At 40.1% G+C, this 12,410-nt stretch overlaps 1 non-coding gene across 1 annotated transcript; it reads left to right on the plus strand.

Moving 5' to 3' along the window:
* Window positions 1–12,028: 12,028 nt before the first annotated feature.
* Window positions 12,029–12,102, plus strand: trnan-guu (transfer RNA asparagine (anticodon GUU)). Its single transcript has one exon. It is a non-coding gene; the product is annotated as a tRNA-Asn (tRNA).
* The last annotated feature ends 308 nt before the right edge of the window (window positions 12,103–12,410 follow it).

Raw genomic sequence — 12,410 nt, forward strand, 5'->3', positions numbered from 1 at the left:
CTACATGACAATAAAGTAATCTTAATAAAGTCATCTTAGTTACTTAAATTGATTCTTTATCATTCAAATGGTCATTAGTAACTCAGGCGGCTGTAGCTCAGGAGGAAGAGCAGTCGCCCACCAATTGGTGGTTCGACTCTGGCTTCCCCAGGATACATGTCGAAGCGTCCTTGGGCAAGACACTGAACCCCACGTTGCTCCCCCAGTGTATCATTGGTGGTATGAATGTGTGTGAATGCTTAGAAAGCACGTAGTTATATCTTAAGATTTATTCTGCGGGAAGCTCCCTGGGGTTGTAATTGCAAGACAGTTTCTCCTGAAATGCCTCAAGTCAAGATGAAGCACAGGTCTGCTACTCAGGCTTTGTGGACTCTTCTTTTATAATGAACCTTTACACAGAATAATGTGAAAATGTGGTTAAAACATTTTTGAGATGCTTCATTATATTTTCACCAACAACTCCTTATCATCTGAGACTTTTAACTGTGATGTCTCTGGTGCTCGGGCAGGAATCTCTACACTGGCACAAGGTCTCCATCTTCTGGAGAGAGTGCTGCAGGAGTGGTGACAGTGCAGCTCAGATGAGGTTTCTCTGGAGAATCATGCTGCTCTGCAGCAATTTTAGGAATTTTCTGAAGTAATGCATGAATTATGGACCTCTATTAATCATTCAGTCACCAAGAGGTTAATTATGTGTATGCAACTTGAATCTTTATGGAAGTAAAAATTCTGCTCAGCAGCCCTTCTCCCCTGGTGAAAAGTAAATGTGCCAAGAAAACATCAACTTTAGCACATTTGACTGTACTTGACAGTGACAACTGGGGAAGCCGGGAATGTTCACTGTGACTTTAAATGTTTGCTGAACAATCAGGGATTCCGTGCAGGAGCTCAGTGGTCCTGATCTGCATTATTGATACAAAGAGCAGTGAGACAATTCAATTCAATTCAATTCAATTTTATTTATATAGCGCCAGATTACAACAATTGTCATCTCAAGGCACTTAAGTAATATAGTCCAATTCAAGCCAATTGGAATTCAATTCATTGTAATCATAATCCAATTAATTCATATAGAGCTAATTAAAAAAATTAATATCCTAGCTAAGGAAACCAACAGATTGCACCGAAATGTGTCTTCAGTCCAATCTCCCGTCCTGAGCGTGCCTGTGGCAACTGTGGAAAGGAACGACTCCCTTTTAACAGGAAGAAACCTCTGGCAGAACCAGACTCAGGAAGGGTGGCCATCCGCCTCGACCAGCTGGGGTTTGAGAAGACAGAAAAGAGGGAAAAGAGGGGGGAAAAACACCATAACGCCATTCAAAGGATATCTGTTGGAACAGGGAAACATAGGTTAATAACCACAATAATGTCACATGTACATAAAATCAATTTTGAAATTAAACAGGGGGAAAAAGAGAGCAAAGTGAGGAAAGGTGTGACAGATGAGGTCCCCCAGCAGTCTAAGCCTATAGCAGCTTAACTATGGGATGTTTCAGGATTACCTGAGCCATCCCTAACTATAAGCTTTATCGAAAAGAAAAGTTTTAAGCCTAATCTTAAAAGTGGAAAGGGTGTCTGCTTCCCGGACATTTACTGGCAGCTTATTCCACAAGAGAGGGGCCTGATAACTGAAGGCTCTACCTCCCATTCTACTTTTAGAAACTCTGGGAACAACAAGTAAACCTGCAGTTTGGGAGCGAAGTGCTCTGTTAGGAAAATATTGTACAATGAGATCTTTAAGATATGATGGAGTTCGGTCAGTAAGAGCTTTATATGTGAGGAGAAGAATCTTAAATTCTATTCTGAATTTAACAGGGAGCCAATGAAGAGAAGCTAAAACTGGAGAAACATGATCTCTCCTGTTAGTTCTCATCAGAACTCTGGCTGCAGCATTTTGGATCAGCTGGAGGCTTTTCAGAGAATATGTGGGACAGCCCAATAATAAGGAATTACAGTAGTCCAATCTTGAAGTAACAAATGCATGAACTAGTTTCTCTGCATCACCTTGAGACAGGATGTTCCTGATTTTGGCAATATTACGAAGGTGAAAGAAGGCAGTCCTAGAAACCAGTTTTATATGTGCGTCAAATGATAAATTCTGGTCAAAAATAACTCCAAGGTTCCTCACTGTAGAACTAGAAGCCAAGGAAATACCATCTAGAGTAACTATATAACTAGACAATTTCTCCCTGAAGCGCTCAGGTCCAAAGAGAACAACTTCAGTTTTGTCTGAATTTAAAAGCAGACAGTTCTGAGTCATCCAGGTCTTTATGTCTTTAAGACAGGCTTGTAGCCTGACCAACCTGTAGGTTTCATCTGGTTTCATAGATAAGTACAGCTGAGTATCATCAGCATAACAATGGAAATTTATGCCATGCTGTCTGATAATGTTACCTAATGGAAGCATGTATAAAGTAAAAAGAATCGGTCCAAGCAGACAATGTCAGGTTCATACAGAATAAAGACACATTTAGATCCAAACACAGTCTGTAAACATACCTTCATGCTGTCTGCCTTGATAGAGAGTTTGGACCCAATATACTACAAACTATCATGTCTGACCTTCCAAATGACGCATTATCTTAGAAATCTAATGCTGCTGAAAAGTACAGTACCTATGCAAGACGGGTGATAATGACTCACACATTAGTTGGATATATTCGCTCATAATCAAAGGCGCAAAGGAAAAAGTTTGTCCTTAGCGTTCAGTGTTCAGATGGGCCTGAGCCGTCTCTTCTTCCTGAGACGGCTCATGTCTGTAGAGATATGATATGCATGTTTGATCACTCCAATGCACTGTTCAATGCTGTTGTCTGCTGGGGGAGTTGCACTTAAGACAAAACTGTAGGTGCCTGGACAAACTGGTGAACAAGGCTTGTTCTGTGGTAGGCAGACGGCTCGACCCTCTCGGTGCTGTGGTGGAGCAAAGGATGAGGAGGAAATCATATTCTGTTTTGGAGAACAATAAACATCCTCTCCACAGCATCCTGGCAGGACAGAGGAGCAGCTGTAGTGAGAGACTCATCTCACTGAGCTGCAGGACTGAGAGGTTCAGGAGGTCCTTTGTCCCCACAGCCATAAGGCTTTTCAACAGTGACTGCTGACATGTTCTTCTCAAATTTATTTAATTAGTCATTGATTATTATTATTATTATAATTATTATTATCTTTATTATTGTTGTTGTTGTCAAATATACAATCATTGTAAATATTTATATTTTAATGAGCTACTTGACTAATTTGAATTTCCCTCATTGGGGGATGAATAAAGTATTTTTCTATTCTATTCTATTGTAGCCACCTAAAAATCACTTTTATTTTGAGGCTTTTTTAAATGGGGAAAAAGAGAACAAAGTGAGGAAAGGTGTGACAGATGAACCCCAGCAGACTAATCCTATAGCAGCTTAACTATGGGATGTTTCAGGATCACCTGAACCATCCCTAACTATTAGCTTTATCAAAAAGGAAAGTTTTAAGCCGAATCTTAAAAGTGGAAAGGGTGTCTGCTTCAGTTTGAATGTGGAAAAAGGTTTATTTTGGAAACATTTTAAAAACTGACATTATTCTGTCTTGGAAAACACTGCTAGTGGGAAACATTACACTGGTTGCTGAAAACTGGCAGAAGTGGACCTTCCAACGTGACAGTGACATGAAGTATTCAGCTGAAGTCGTCAAGTGATTAACAGAGAACAAAAATCAACATTCTGGAATCCGGACTTCAATTCCATTCAGAATCTGTGGTTGGAATCACAGACCAGAAGAGAGACAGAACAGAGGCCTTCAAACCTGCAGATCATCACACAATGAGGTCCAATTTTCTAGTGGAGGCATGAAGAAAGCAGTCGTGAGTACCATAACATACAATGAATGCATTAAAACTGACCTGGACAATAATATTTTGAGATTTCACAGAAAAAAGTTTAAAAATGTATAATCATAAAACTGAACAAGAGAGCAAAACAACACACAAGATGGTGGCTGAGAACGGAACGCCATTGCTCTTTTTTAGTCTTATCACTAAATTGTGATGTCATCACTGATGACATCACAATCTCTCTTCTGGTCTTCTGGTCATCACTGATGATGACATCACAATTGATGTCACCACTGATGTTGTTTGACATCACAAATGTTATATAGGCCAGACATTTTCACTCCTTTTTCACAGTTCGTCAGGAGTTTATCTGAAGAAACACGTCCAGTTTTCAAAGCAAATTTGAAAGTCTCAGCAAACGGTTTTCACATCGTCTAAAAAATCAACACTCCATTACTATCTTAAATAGTAATTTTGACAAACTCTTAAAAACAACACTTAGTTACTATCTTAAATAGTAATTTTGACAAACTCTTAAAAACAACAAGCAAAATGAGTCAAACCAAGATATCATCTGCTCCACTTCAGTGGTGTGACATGGTAGAGGACGATTTACCTGAGGATTTCTACACATATACCATTACTTTTGGCGATAATGAAAGCTATGAGGAACCCACCAACAAGTCAGAAAATGACCTGTCTCCTCAAAAAGTAAATGACGAAGAGGAAAAAGAACCATCCCAGGTCTCTGCTGCGGCTGTGACTCCTCATTCCGAGGACGTCCAGCTGGTGCAGGATCATCCCCAGGCCTCTAAAGTACGTTGCGTCACGTGGAAGTTTCCAAATTCACAAACCGACAAACAAGCCCAGGCCTCCAACAAATATAACATTACTTTTGGCAGTAATGAAAGTTATAAGGAACCCAGCAACAGGCGAGAAATTTTAACATCAAGCCTAGAAAATGACCTGTTTGAAAAAGAACAATCTCAGGCGTCCTACAAATATAACATTACTTTTGGCAGTAATGAAAGTTTGGAGGAACCCACCAACAGATCAGAAATGTTGGACGTGTTGGAAAAGGAACAATCCCAGGTCTCTGCTGCGGCTGTGACTCCTCATTCCGAGGACGTCCAGCTGGTGCAGGATCATCCCCAGGCCTCCAAAGTTCATCGCGTCACGTGGAAGTTTCCAAATTCACAAAGCGAGGAGATTCCCTCTAATGCCTCTGCTGCCGACGAAGATTATGGATCAGAAAAATTACAGGAATCTTACCAACATAATAAGGACAAGATCAACTATTTATACCATCGGATGGATATTGTCAGGACTAAGCTGCTGAAAAAGAATTTCTTTCTGACACGAGAAAAAGACAGAAGAGTCGCAGCAGAGAATAGCTGCTCCATTTCTGAGGAAAAACTCAATGACCTGGAAAACTGTTTGACGTGTGAGCGTCATCTCCGTGAAAAGTGTGAGCAGGAGCTCAAGGAATGCAATGACGTAATTGCAGAATTGATTGAAACACTGAAACCACCAGTATCTGAAAATGAATATCAGTCAGTTGTAAAAGAGGTAGAGAGCTTGAAAGAACAACTCAAAGAAAAGACTGCCTCCAATATTGATCTTGCCTCCAAACTAAAGGCACAGGAGGAGGCAACAAAGACACAGGAAAAGAAGGTGGCAGAACTTATGAAGGCTGTATTTCTATCCATCATCATCAAGCCAGAAGAAAAAACAGAGCTGTACATCCTCCCAGAACTCCATTTAGATCAGATACGTCTTCCACCAAAGAACATAACTGTAGAAGAGCTGGCTTCACAAGTGGAAGTATCGAATCTAGAAGTGGATGGAGTCAACAAAACAGAACCACAAGAGATCCCTGAGCAACCAAAAGAGAACGTTACATCAAAGAAGCGTCGGCGCAAGAACAAAAAGATGCCAGAAACCATTGTAAAGAACCAGCCTGAAGTCATCCAGGAACCTCAAGACACGGAGGACATTTCATCACCGATCGTTGTCCAGGAACCAGAGAAGATTTCTGAACCCGTGGAAGAAAAGGAAATAGAAAGGGCTTCTGAAGACTCACAGGAAGTGATTCCATCAGATTTGGCTCATCAGGCTGGAGTGCCACAACCAGACGTGGTCCCAGAGCTGGTGAGTGACATCGAAATGGAATTAGTCCCACAACCAAAAGATGTCTCAGAGCCACCAAAGGAGAAAGTTTCTTCTAAAAAGCGTCGGCGCAAAAACAAAAAGATGGTGGAGACCATTATAAAGAACGACCAGCCTGAAGTCATCCAGGAACCTCAAGACACGGAGGACATTTCATCACCTTTTGTTGTCCAGGAACCACTTCCAAAGCAAAATCAAGAAAGAACTTTCATTGTCATCGAAATGGAACCAGCCTCTAAACAGTCAGAGGACTCTCCAACATCAAACCCCTCACATGCCACAGAAGACTTGTCTCTTCAACTTGCAGCACAAGAACAAGCAGTGGACAAGTTTAACCCCTCAGAAGAAAGACCAGAGCTGCCTTCAATGTGGAGGCGCTTCAAAAAATATATGACGCCTAAACATCGCCGACAATACAAAGACAACAACATCAAGAAAGAAAGTAGCAGCAGCGTTTAGTTTCGCTCACAAGACTAGTCACCCAATGAAATCTCTATACATCCTGTTACAGTAACATCAATAAAAATACTTCAAATGTATCTATCTTTTGTACGGCTCTATCTTTTCATCCTGAACAACTGCACTGACTGAAAGTATCAGTGCATTGTTCTCACAACTGTTCAGAGCATTATTGTGTCATTCAAATAAGAATATGAATAAGATCCTACACAAATTATTATTACATTGATTTATGTGTTTAAATCAAATAAAACGTGAAAAAATTACGCACTTGTTTGGATTCTTTTATCAAAATAAGAAACAATTAAAAGGTCATTTTCTTCAAAAGTTATTCTTCCAAAGACAAAGAAGGTATTTTTGATAGTGTTGAGGGTTTGATTTCCCCTGTTATTGTACATATTTATCCACTGTGCTTACATAGAGTTGATACACTCCTTTTTGAAAGGAACAAGCATTGACCGCACAGTGTGAAGGGTTAGAACACTACATGCTTACAGGGGGAGTCAAAACAGGTCAAAATATTTGAACCATGAATAGATTCTACTGGTGTTAAAAGATGAGTTTCCCTGTTTAGTGTCACGACAGCTGGAATGTACATCAGCATATGAATTAGTGTCTAACAGGAGGACTCCACTCTGGACGCAGCAGAGGACATCTTGAGAAAGTGGAGCCAAAGAGAGTAAAACCACCAAGCTGCTTAAAGCTGCTTGATCTGACTGCTCAGGTGTTTTTTGTGTGTTTGACCCATCAAACTCACCTCCATCCTCTTACACATGAGGAAACTCTGGTGCTTTGCTGCATTTCTCAATAGAAATTAAATATATGTATACATGTGATTTTGTTTAAAAAGTTAGATAACGTATGTGTGGAACACCTTAAATGCAGGAGTATTTGTTGGAATGAAACGATGCAAAAAGTTCAATAAACTTTTAGTAAATTGTTGCTCGTGTTCTTTAGCCTCATCAGAGCCATGTTTCCTCTTGCCTGCGGAAGGATTAAATATCTTGGACTTTCTATTTAAAGACGGTGGAACAAAGAGTAGATTTTATTCACCAATCTGACAACATAATTTACAACAAAAAGTACTCTTCAACAGAACAGAAAGATTCAGGAAACACTGATCAGCATCAACACCTGAACTCATTCAGCAGTGTGGTGAAAACAGAAAAATACTGAAACTTCTCTGTTTAAAGGAGAAACTTTCAGCTGTGGGGCAAGATTTCCCTGCAGGCTCCTGATTTTCTCTTTGTTCGCTCAGTCTGTTGTTTTCTGTCCTCACTTTAGTCAACACAGTCGGACAGTAAAAAGCTCATTCTCTCTCTTTATCTGGTGTTTACATCACTGTGTCGACAGCACAGTTACACATGTATGCTGTTAAGTCAACGTTGACTTTTTATGCTGTTTCACATGTTCTGCTTTGAACATAAAATCTGACATCATGGCGCTTCTATCATTAGCATCAAATATTTAAAAGAACGTTGTTGGACATAAAAACACATTTCTCATTTTTAACAAACTTCAATAAATTCAAATTGTAAGAATATGTGTGTCAGACAGGAATAACGGGATCACAGTCCTCAGCCTCCCTGGTAAGGTCTATTCGGGGGTACTGGAGAGGAGGAACCACATTTTCACAGTTTTCTGTGTATTGGTTTGTTATAAAAGAAGAGTCCACAAAGCCTGAGTAGCAGACCTGTGCTTCATCTTGACTTGAGGCATTTCAGGAGAAACTGTCTTGCAATTATAACCCCAGGGAGCCTCCCGCAGAATGAATCTGGTTTTAATTATTGTCAAAACTGGTAAACTTTCTTTCACTTTAGTCTCATGCCTTATTAATAACCATTTGATTGATAGAGGATCAATGTAAATAACTAAAATGATTTAGTTTGATATTACTCCTCCGCATTTGACCCATCCAGGTTGGGACCTGTTGAACACACACATGCACAGGGTCACACACTCATGGAGACAGATGCCATACACTGGAGCGGTGGGGCAGCCAATTACAGCGCCCGGGGAGCATGGGGGGTACGGAGCCTTCTTCAAGGGCCGTGGAGGTGTAGGTGGAGCTGGAAGTGGACTACCACCAGGGCCCAAAAGATACTGAGGTCATAAGTCAGAACTTCTAGTCGGGTTCAGGGGCCGGCTCCCCTGGAAGTTTTTTTAATTCCATTATTTAAATCTGTCCATTTTCAGAGTCTTAAAGGAACAATAACAACATCATAATGACCTTTAGGTTTATTTGTTTTGTTTGTTATCAGAGAACATCAGCCTCATCCTAAATGATTTAAAACTGGAAATGAATTTCATCAAGTCATGAATTAGGAATAAAAAGAAATGAATTGTCCTGGGACAGAGGGATAATATACTGTATACAAATGCTTCATATTTCCTTCAGTATTTAAAATAGATACCCAAGCCCTATTACACTATCATGTTGATGATAGTGCCTAATCTGTTCACTCTTGTTAAGGAAAACCAGCTTTTGAACATATTTCTATTATAATCTTACACAATACTTCAATTATCATGCATTAAAAAGCTGACTTTTAAAACGTATACAGGTCTGGCATAGTCTCTTCCTTTTATAGTAGCTGCTCTCCCTCTATCTCTGCTCCTCGTCTTGCTGCTTGGCCCAAAGATGAGCTTGGTTTGGCTCAGCCTTTTCCTCCCTGTCCTGTTTTCCCTTTAGTGAAGAATATAAAAAACTCGACTATCTCACTCACCTGCACCTTAATGCTTACATCAATAATTTTGTTAATATTGTAAATTTTTACACTTTTATTTTAATATCCTACACTTTTACTGAAGCATTTTTCTTATTTTATTGTTTTGTGTGGAATTACTGTGCCACGTTTTTTTTTTATTCAACATATTTCTATTTAAATTCTTATCCTTAATTCTTGGTAGCAGGTAAAAAGAAAATTTCACTTCACATTGTATTATGTATGATTATGTATGTGACAAATAAAACTCTTGAATCTATAAACACAGTCAAATACTAAACTGATAGAAATAAAAAACAAGACGCCATTTCATCATCATATTTTCAGATGTGTCAGAAATCTTAAAAAACCTTGGGCAGTGCGGAGCTTTTGAAATTTGAGGTAAAAATTAGGCTTTTTGAAGGACCATTATGGTGACTCATGAAGTAAGGGCAAGTTACCACAGAAAAGTATTTATTATTATTATTTTGAAAATTAACCGGATGTTTTATTTTGTTTCTGCATACGAGTTCCTGTCCGGCACGACCTGCTCTGTGCAGTGTTCCTGCGTTGTGCTCCGGCATCCGGCAGAAATATATAACAGGTTCAGCATCCAACATTGGGAAATCAACACTGAATCAACTTTTAATTTTCAATCAGTCGCAAAATGAATGTTGACTCAACCGGTGGAAATTTAACCAAAATTAAACTTTGATTTGATGTGTCCTTCCTATCTGAGTAGTAAGCTGGGCTGCAAAAAAATATCTCCACATTAAAATGCATTTTTTTCTCACAGTCATCTACCACTTAAACTGCTCTCCACCTACATTTTTAGTTTAATGTGCTCCTCTTCCAGTGACTGAAGTCCGACATGTGTGTGGTAGTTACCATATAGACCATATGATGTTGATGACGCGCAGCACATATGCCCAAACTGGGCCACTGTTCTATTAAACAGTCGTGCTACTCTTGGCTCTTCAAATATAAAATCACCACAATTTAAGCAAAACATTTTTTTTTTTTAAATACAGGACACGACCTTGGTGTCCTCTATGGTAGTTACGGCCTTGCTTTGATCATCTTCTGTGTTTGCTTAGATAATGTAGATTATTGCTATCACATGTGAAAGAGTGTCTGCTCCTCTCTTTCCCTCTCTGTCTCCTCAGCAGCAACATTTGAAGTGAATGTGCCACAGAGCTCCTATCAGGCAGAGGAGAAGCACAACATCACTCTGGAGTGGATGTTCACAACCAAACCTGACAGCTCCTGGAGCTCCCTGTATATCATCTGGAACCTGATAACTGATCACAGAGTCTTATTCCTGTATCATGTTCATGAAGGTGTTGAGGTGTCAGAGTCTCAGGATGAACAGTTTGCAGGACGAGTCCAGAGTGACAAAGACGCCCTCAGAGAAGGACGAATCAGACTTCATGTGTCCAGGCTCAGGACTGAGGACTCTGGTCTGTATGTGTGTGAAGTGAAGACTGATTGTGGCTTCAGCTTTGGAAGATGTCGACTCAGCGTCACTGGTGAGTTCACATCGTGGATTTAATCTCCTTAAGATTTTTACTGCTGGTTCTTGTTCATTTGGAGTTTTTTCCTGCTGAGAGTTAACATGAGATTTAAAGCTCAGATGTTCCAGTAGTTAGCCATGAAGAACCACTACAGAACTAACACAGTTTATCCAGCTCAGAGTTTAAAGTAGCTGAGAACCAACAGTCTCTGTTTGTGTTGTTTTGTTGTTCATATAGACTCATACATATGAACAGTATCCACAACATTTTATTCTGTCAGCTGTTAACACAAAATCCAAAACTCAAAGCAAATGAAGAGAAAACAGACAAAATGCAGCAGAACAACAGTTTCTCTGACAGCAGATGAAGAATTACTAACAGCTGCTAATAATGAGGGAAATGTTTTCTATTTCCATAAATCACCTTCATGTTTTGTCCTTTACAGCAGCTGCTGATCACTCCCAACCTCAGAGACCGACTGAGAGTCCACAGCCAGACATTTCAGGAGGGATCGGACTCTACGCTGCAATGGAAGTGATAGGAGTAGTAGTACATGCAGTAGCTCTGCTGGTTATACTCACTTGTCTTTATTTAACACAATCCAATAAAAGGAGGGCGAACTTCAGTAGTTATTTAACAGAACCCTGAAGGTCCATGAGGCTGCTTTTCCTGCACATCCAGACTGACCTCTGACCTTTTCACCTCTCAGACTGTCCTAAATGATTTGCAAATGAGTAAAACTGGAGAATGAATTTCATCAAGTCATGAATTAGGAATAAAAAGGAATGAATTGTCCTGGGACAGAGGGATAATATACTGTATACAAATGCTTCATATTTCCTTCAGTATTTAAAATAGATACCCAAGCCCTATTACACTATCATGTTGATGATAGTGCCTAATCTGTTCACTCTTCTTAAGGAAAACCAGCTTTTGAACACATATTATAATCTTACACAATACTTCAATTATCATGCATTATATATTATACAGAACCCTGAAGCTCCATGAGGCTGCTTTTCCTGCACATCCAGACTGACCTCTGACCTTTTCACCTCTCAGACTGTCTTCATGTACTGAGACAAACAAACTGGATGAAAGATAGAGAGGACCAACATCTGAATAGAGACTAAGAGGACTCTGTAAAGTATTCTGCAAATATAATCACAGAAGAAGAGAAAAAGGCACCATTATCAGTGCCTGAGAGGCTGCGGCAGGAAAAACTCCAGCAGCTTAATAGTCAGTCCAGTAGATGGCAGTAATGCTCCTCACACAGCTGGAAGGCATGAACGGAAATGGTCTCTGTGGTGATAACAATTCGGGGATATGTTTTCATATTATGCATTGTTAATTGCGCTGCTGACAGAGTCTCTGTGGCGCAATCGGCCAGCGCGTTCGGCTGTTAACCGAAAGGTTGGTGGTTCGAGCCCACCCAGGGACGAGTGTGTTTACCAACAGATCGTTGCTAACTCAGACATACTGCTGCCATGTCTTCAGAACACAGTCTGCATATATATCTCTTTCTTCGAGCTGTGACCCTGTCCTTTACAACCAAGAGTGAAACTTTTTCTATCGACTATTCTGCTACCAGTTCTATGTTTGGTATTAAATCGAAAGCCGCCGGCCTAACGTGTCCCACTGTACCCACATCCTCTCAGGCTCTGTGGTTAGAGTGGGTCCTCCAATAACTTCCATTCCTACTCTCACTGCTCCGTACCCCCCATGCTCCCCGGGCGCTGTAATTGGCTG

This window comes from Leuresthes tenuis, unplaced genomic scaffold (assembly GCF_036924035.1).
Source record: "Leuresthes tenuis unplaced genomic scaffold, fLeuTen1.0.hap1 SCAF_17, whole genome shotgun sequence".
Classification (NCBI taxonomy): domain Eukaryota; kingdom Metazoa; phylum Chordata; class Actinopteri; order Atheriniformes; family Atherinopsidae; genus Leuresthes; species Leuresthes tenuis.